This window comes from Helianthus annuus, chromosome 5 (assembly GCF_002127325.2).
Source record: "Helianthus annuus cultivar XRQ/B chromosome 5, HanXRQr2.0-SUNRISE, whole genome shotgun sequence".
NCBI classification, from domain to species: Eukaryota; Viridiplantae; Streptophyta; class Magnoliopsida; order Asterales; family Asteraceae; genus Helianthus; species Helianthus annuus.
Window position 1 is genome coordinate 77,945,357 of NC_035437.2, and position 6,456 is coordinate 77,951,812.

The following is a 6,456-nucleotide window of genomic DNA, read 5'->3' on the forward strand; positions in this document are numbered from 1 at the left end:
AACGTATCGCGTCTCGTAGATGTTTGTCAAAATATATGTATATGCCGTTTAGGTGTTTGAAATAAATATAAAAAGTTATATTTATTTAATAGAGTTTTCGAGTTGTGGTCGTTTAAAATAAATATAATAGTTATATTTATTTTATAAAAAGAATTTTTGAATTGTTTCACATAAACTATATATATTTTTATATAAGAATTCGGGTTGTTTAATATTTGAAATAAATATATAAACTATATTTATTTTTATAAAGAATATCTCGAAATTTCGATGTTTAAAATAAATATAACTAGATGGAACCCCCCCCCCCCCCCCGCTGCGTTGCGGCAAGGGGCTTACAAATTCAGGCGTAATGTATACAAACTTTAGTAAGAATACCACCTGCTTTGCGGCGGGGAAAGTTAATTAACACTAAATATTAGCCATGTAAAAACTTTGACAAGACAAATGCCATTGACCTTCTACATAATTTTATAAAGCTTGTTCGGATCATCATCCCCTGATAATAATAACCCTTCTTGAACTGAACATGTTCTTCTATCTACTTTGTACCCTCCAATGGTCCACCTTCAAACTGCACAAAACTTAGTTACAGTAAGCGCACATTATTTTGGGTTTATATCTCTTCCATACAGGTAAAACCCTTGGTACTTTGGTTTGTCTTGTTCAAACTTGGACATTTCAGAAATTTAGTTGATAAAACTTTAATATAAACCCATTTACTAAAACATAAATCAAAACATATAAACTAAATATACCTGTGTAGTAAGAGACTATAAGCTAATCGCTTCCTTGGTGACATGGAATCAAGTGGTGATCTTCTTACCAATAACTAAGCGGCTTGAGATTTGGGATGTGAAGAATGCATGCCGAAACTATCAAAGAAAGAAATAAAGCTTGCTTATTTTCACTAAGTAGTTATGTTTCAAGAATAAAGAACATTAAAACAACCTGAAACAGTCTCCATTGCTACCGCTATGTTTTCCTCAGTTGAACTGTGAAAATTGCACATTGGTGTCGAAATCAAATGAATAACAATAGCAGAGAAGCATTCAAGAGTATGTGGGAATCGAAAGATATACTCATCGGACAATGGAAACAGTCAGAGATATTAAAATGAGCAATTCAACCTACAACAAAGTTGTAGGCTTCTTTTTGCGTCCTGATGTCGAATTCAATTACGTTAGATAAAACTATTGGTCAATTGGCTATTGGGTTTTCTAAATAATCTCTTATAAGCATCGAAATACAACCTAAAGTGAAATCAATTTTTAAACCAATATGTAAGTTGATCAGCCATAATGAAATATAAGTGGGGTGAAAGGCTGAAATTACACACTAAATGCATTCAAACACACAACCTTTAACAAATATAAGTGGGGTGAAAGGCTGAAAAACTACTTAATTACACAATAAATGCATTCAATCACACAACCTGAGCATTTTATTTTTCGTACGAAAAAACCAACATAGAACATAAAAAATGATTACCTTGGGAAGCTCCACAATGAAGAGGTATACTGCTCTAAAAATGTGGAAATCATTCTATTAGCTACTTTAGAACCCAAGTTCTTCCATGACTAACCATAAGAACATAAACAAATTAATTTAGGTAGTTAGCACCTTTGGAAAACCCAAGAATCATAACAATTCGGTACCTAGTTGAACACTACCGATGACAAGCAAACAAAATTGCAAGAATCAAAATTGAAAATATAAAAAATTGGAGCCCTAATTGTTGAGGCCAGCGTGTTTAAATAAACCCTAACATACCAAAGATAAAGTAACTGGTTCTTACCTACAACATTGTCGATAACCTATGCCTAGCGTCGCTGGACTGCCCGGAGACGACCCATGTGTCATCAATAGGTGGTTTTAACCTTGTCAGAAACCGATTTGCAACCTCCAGATCTCTGTGTTAAGGCTGATTGAAACTTTCTCAAACCTAAGATTTAAGCTTTACTAAATAAAATTAGAAATCGAGCCTTAATTCCATCCAAATCGAACAATCTCAAATTATAAAGAAGACATACCAGTAAGATTCTACAATGAAGATGATTTTGGGGTTGTAGGGGTGCGAGTCTGTGAACCACAGGGAAGAAGGATACTTCGCACATGCGTCTTTCCCGAGGGTATAAATGAAGGGGTAGAAGGCGGCCAGGGGTAACTCGCCGGATATCTTAGTGACCATTGCCAAAAGCGTGACCGGACATTCGTCTCTCTCTCTCTTGCCCTCAGGTTCTCTCTCTATCTCTCTTAGGTTTTCTCTCTCTGTGAGTTAAAAGGGAATTAGTGAGAAGACATCTGTATGAGCACGTGTCATGTTAGGAATAGGAAAAAAAAAGTAAAGTACAACAAAGTCTTAAAGCATAAGGTACAAGACCATATTGCATAAGCATGTTGAAAATTAGACTATATATAAATAACTATATTTATTGTTATAAATGATTTCCAAATCATCGTTTAGTTTAAAACAATTGTGATAATTATAATAGTTTCGTAGTTTACTTCGAATCCGAATAGGTGTCGTCGAAAATAATATTAGTTTGTATTTGTTTTTATTATAAGTTGCTTGATAACGATAGTTTTTGTTTTATAATAAAAACATGTTTCGTTTACGGATTTTCTCGGAAAATGGGCAGAGTTTCCTCTGTTTTTGGACGCCCCCGACAACACAAGTTGTCGTTATTTTTCAAAATTCAACAAGATTCAATCATAAGATATAAAATTTTGTCAAATATATCAAAACGTAAACTATATTCTAATCGAATCGGCTCGAGCTCGTTTTCCACGTAAAATTTAAACCATAAAAAGAACGTAAATATTCATCGCGTCGCTAGACTTTACACATCTTCGTGTCGTTATTGTTGACTGAGTTGATCGGCTGAGTTGACTCGGTTTGACTAAGTTAACTGCGTTGACCGAGTTAACGGAGTTAACTGAGTTAACATGGTTTGACCCGGGTTGACCACCTTGACCTGTTGACCGCGGCTGACCGAGTTCCAAAACTGACCCGAATCCCGAGACCCGAACCGAACCGTGACCCGAACTGTGGTTGACCCGAAAATCTATGGTTGACCCAAAACTTCCATGAAAACCCAAATCAAACATACTTGTTTTCTTACAATTTAATCCGAAACAAACCCGCACCCGTAACAAATCTAACCCGAACCGATTGTGGACCGAAGTTGACCAAACGAAAAACCAAATCTTGAACCAAAACTTCACCATCATCACTGCCGTCGACTGCCATCTGAGCCGCACCACCACCGCCTTGTCTGTCATCCCCCAATAACACCGCTGAAACGAACCTCAACTGAAACGAAGAGCTTCGATTTAGAAAAGAACAGAACTTCTAAGAGAAGGAAAATAGAAACGTGGGGTTTACCGGAAAAAGAATGCGGCTGCTGGCTCGAATCTGATCGGCGCAGTTGACCTCCACCGTCGTGTTTCTCTTCGCCGACAATCTCCCTCCATCTCTCTCTCTCTCTCTCTCTCTCTCTCTCCTGTGTCTTCCTCTCTCTTCGCTCTATCTCTCTCTCTCTCTCTCTCTAACTCCCCTGCTCGAACATCAACCGACACCACCCACCACAGCGCCGCCTGTGGTGGTGATGATGTCGTTACTGCTTCCGCCCGTCGCCACCATGTGATGGTGGTGACCGGTCGACATTTAGAGAGGGTAAACAGGAGGTTTATGAGGGAGGAGGGGTGTGTAGGAATAAGGGGGTTTGGATGAGGATGTGCAGGGGTGTGGCCAGAAACTTGGCTCCGACAGCCGGCCGGTGTGGCTGCCAAACAGACGACGAGGGAGAGGAGACAAAGGGGTTTTAGGGATGAATATGTGTTATGTATGTGTGTTTGAGAGGATAAGGTGAAAGAAGGATAAGGTTCCATTCTTTGTGTTTGCGTGTGTGTGATACGGATAAAATGTAGAGGTTTGGGAGGGAAGAGGTAGATGTATGCGGCTGAAAATGAAGGGATAATAGGGTTTGACTCCTTTAAATAGTTAGGTTTTCTCTATTGGGCTTGGGCACAGGGGCCACAAGCCCACTCCCCATGTTTTTAGTGGCGCGTTACTTCTATGAGATCTGTTTACGAACCTGAGCTCCACGGAATGTCGTAAATTATAATTTAAGTATTAAAACGCGTAAAATATGGTCGGCAATCACGTTTGACGCGCTTGTTCGTCGATTACGGTAGAAATCACGTAAAATGCGGCGTTGATCGTCTTAAATCCTTTCTTCGATCCGGCTTCGACTACGGTTAATAAAATTTGATTACGAAGTAAAATATATTATAATATTTCAGTTTTGAAGGTAATACGCGTCTCCGATCCTTCCGTTTCATTGCCGGTGCGTTTCCTACAGTCGCTTTTTTCGTTCACGTTTGCGTCTGTGACGTACGGAAGCACGATAAATTCGCAAAACTAAATTTATAAGTATAAAATATTCATATAAAATTCGTATTTGTCGGCGTTGTCAGTATTTTGTTCAGTTTTAGTTCATTACCATTTAATATTAAACAGTTTCTCCGCAGATCGTCCTCCGCGTACTGTTCATTACCATTTAATATTAAACAGTTTCTCCGCATATCGTCCTCCGCGTACTGTAAAGTCAATTAGGCGTTCCTATACACTCCAAAGGCCTAATTAAGTTAATTTACTACTAATTACACTACTTTTAATCGTCCTAATGTTTGTTTTTCTCGTAATTTAGAGTCATAAATTACTGGTTGTCACATTCTCCCCCTGTTAATAAAATTTCGTCCTCGAAATTTAGACTATGTTAACTCCTTACAATTACGTTATGTGTAGGTAGACACGAATAATACCAAAGTGAATGACCATGAATTCGAATCAAGACTTATTCGAATTATGTGAATTCAAGGGCAACAATAAGAACCCAATGGTTTAAAGGAATGTGTTTCAGAATTTGATGTCAAGGGAAAACGAGATGTACCGATACAATCACCAGTGTGAGTAAGTTAACAGGGGTCCAACATAGAAAAGATATCGACCAACAGAATTTCAAATGAACGTTCACAATATGCAAATGAATTCTAGAAACAATAACATTCACTAGATGAAACTTAGAATCGACATGCTCAAATGAAATGGTTTTGCATGAAACGCTCGATCATGATTAGCCCAAGCTGCAAGTTATACCGACACCAGAAGGTGTCGCAGTGATCAGGATAAATTAATAATAGCGGTGACCGAACAAGTTCACCGTGTTTGAAATCAAATGAAGGATCAACGAAGTAAATCTGAATGTTTGTCCCAAATAAACATCATAGGATTTTCAATTGAAAGTGTAATATCAGAGAAATACTGTTTTCGATCAAAGATGAAAAAGAAATGAATATCGCAAAACATTCGATCGATAATGTAAGAACGGTTAGGAGGTACATCGGAATATAACATGAATTTGTGTACCATTATCTTAACACACGATTGTATTAAGACTGCTTTACTATGATAAATCAAAGTGGATTTAAAATAAATCAATAAATAAATAATTAAATCCGTGCACGAGATTTGTAAACGAGTTTAGCATAAGCTTCAATTTAGTGAAAATGCCACCATAAGGTGGTCGTGACCCAAGAACCGATTCAATAAAGATGAAGGATAAACAAGTCTACTAGGTTTCGAAACAAATAAATAATTTGTAAGAGAAGACATAATACACTTTACCGAATTAACATCACCTCTAGCATGGCGTTCTCGGCTCCTCTTGCAACCTTCGATTTTTCTTCATGATTTTCGTATAACAGTCTGATTATTGGAGTATTGATTTATCAATATATCTGATTCGAACTTGTTAGCGAAAGGATTGAGTTGAATCTAGGGTTTTCTTTTCTTTTTTTCTACGTCGGGCTAGATTAGGGTTTCTTCTTGTGCTTTTGGTTTCGGCTGGTTGTTCTTGTTTTCTCGTTGTTTATCTTGCATGGAGGGAAGAAGTGATGGTAGTATGGAGTTTGATGATCCTGGTACGCGTAAAGAGGATGGTGGTACATTATCTTCACGAGGAATTGGATTAAGGGTTACGAATGTTGATGGGAATCCTATGATGCCTAGGAGAGGTTTGTATTCAACATCTGATATGTCGCTCTTGGATGGATTGTCCAAGATATCGAAACCTATGGGTAACCAGCAAGTGAAGTTTCCCACATTCGCTGATTTTAGGAAACCGGTTCAGGTAAACCCTAGTCAGTCTGATGTGCATGAGGATGGGAATCTGGATGCCCGAACTGATGTGAGTAAGAAGGATACGCCGCCGATGACTTTTGCTAAGGTCGTTCTGGAGGAAAAGGGTGCCGTAAAGATTAACTTCAGACATATGGAATCTATCGATAATGTGGAGGGTGCGGAAGTTGTAATCCCAGTCTCATCTGTTAAAGAAGTTCATGAAAGATTTGAGAATACAGTTTATGGCTACTTCTTGGGGAAGAGGCTAC

General features: G+C 38.0%; 1 long non-coding RNA gene across 10 annotated transcripts; it reads right to left on the bottom strand.

Moving 5' to 3' along the window:
• Window positions 1-346: 346 nt before the first annotated feature.
• Window positions 347-3,971, bottom strand: LOC110940602. Of its 10 annotated transcripts, none has more exons than XR_004893872.1 (8): window positions 3,389-3,971; window positions 3,151-3,316; window positions 2,034-2,271; window positions 1,799-1,957; window positions 1,492-1,580; window positions 952-995; window positions 759-875; window positions 347-574 (listed from the first exon to the last, which is right to left on the bottom strand). It is a non-coding gene; the product is annotated as an uncharacterized LOC110940602 (long non-coding RNA). The 10 variants fall into 10 exon arrangements; XR_004893873.1 differs by having other exon boundaries at window positions 2,034-2,304; XR_004893870.1 differs by having other exon boundaries at window positions 3,126-3,316.
• Window positions 3,972-6,456: the final 2,485 nt, after the last annotated feature.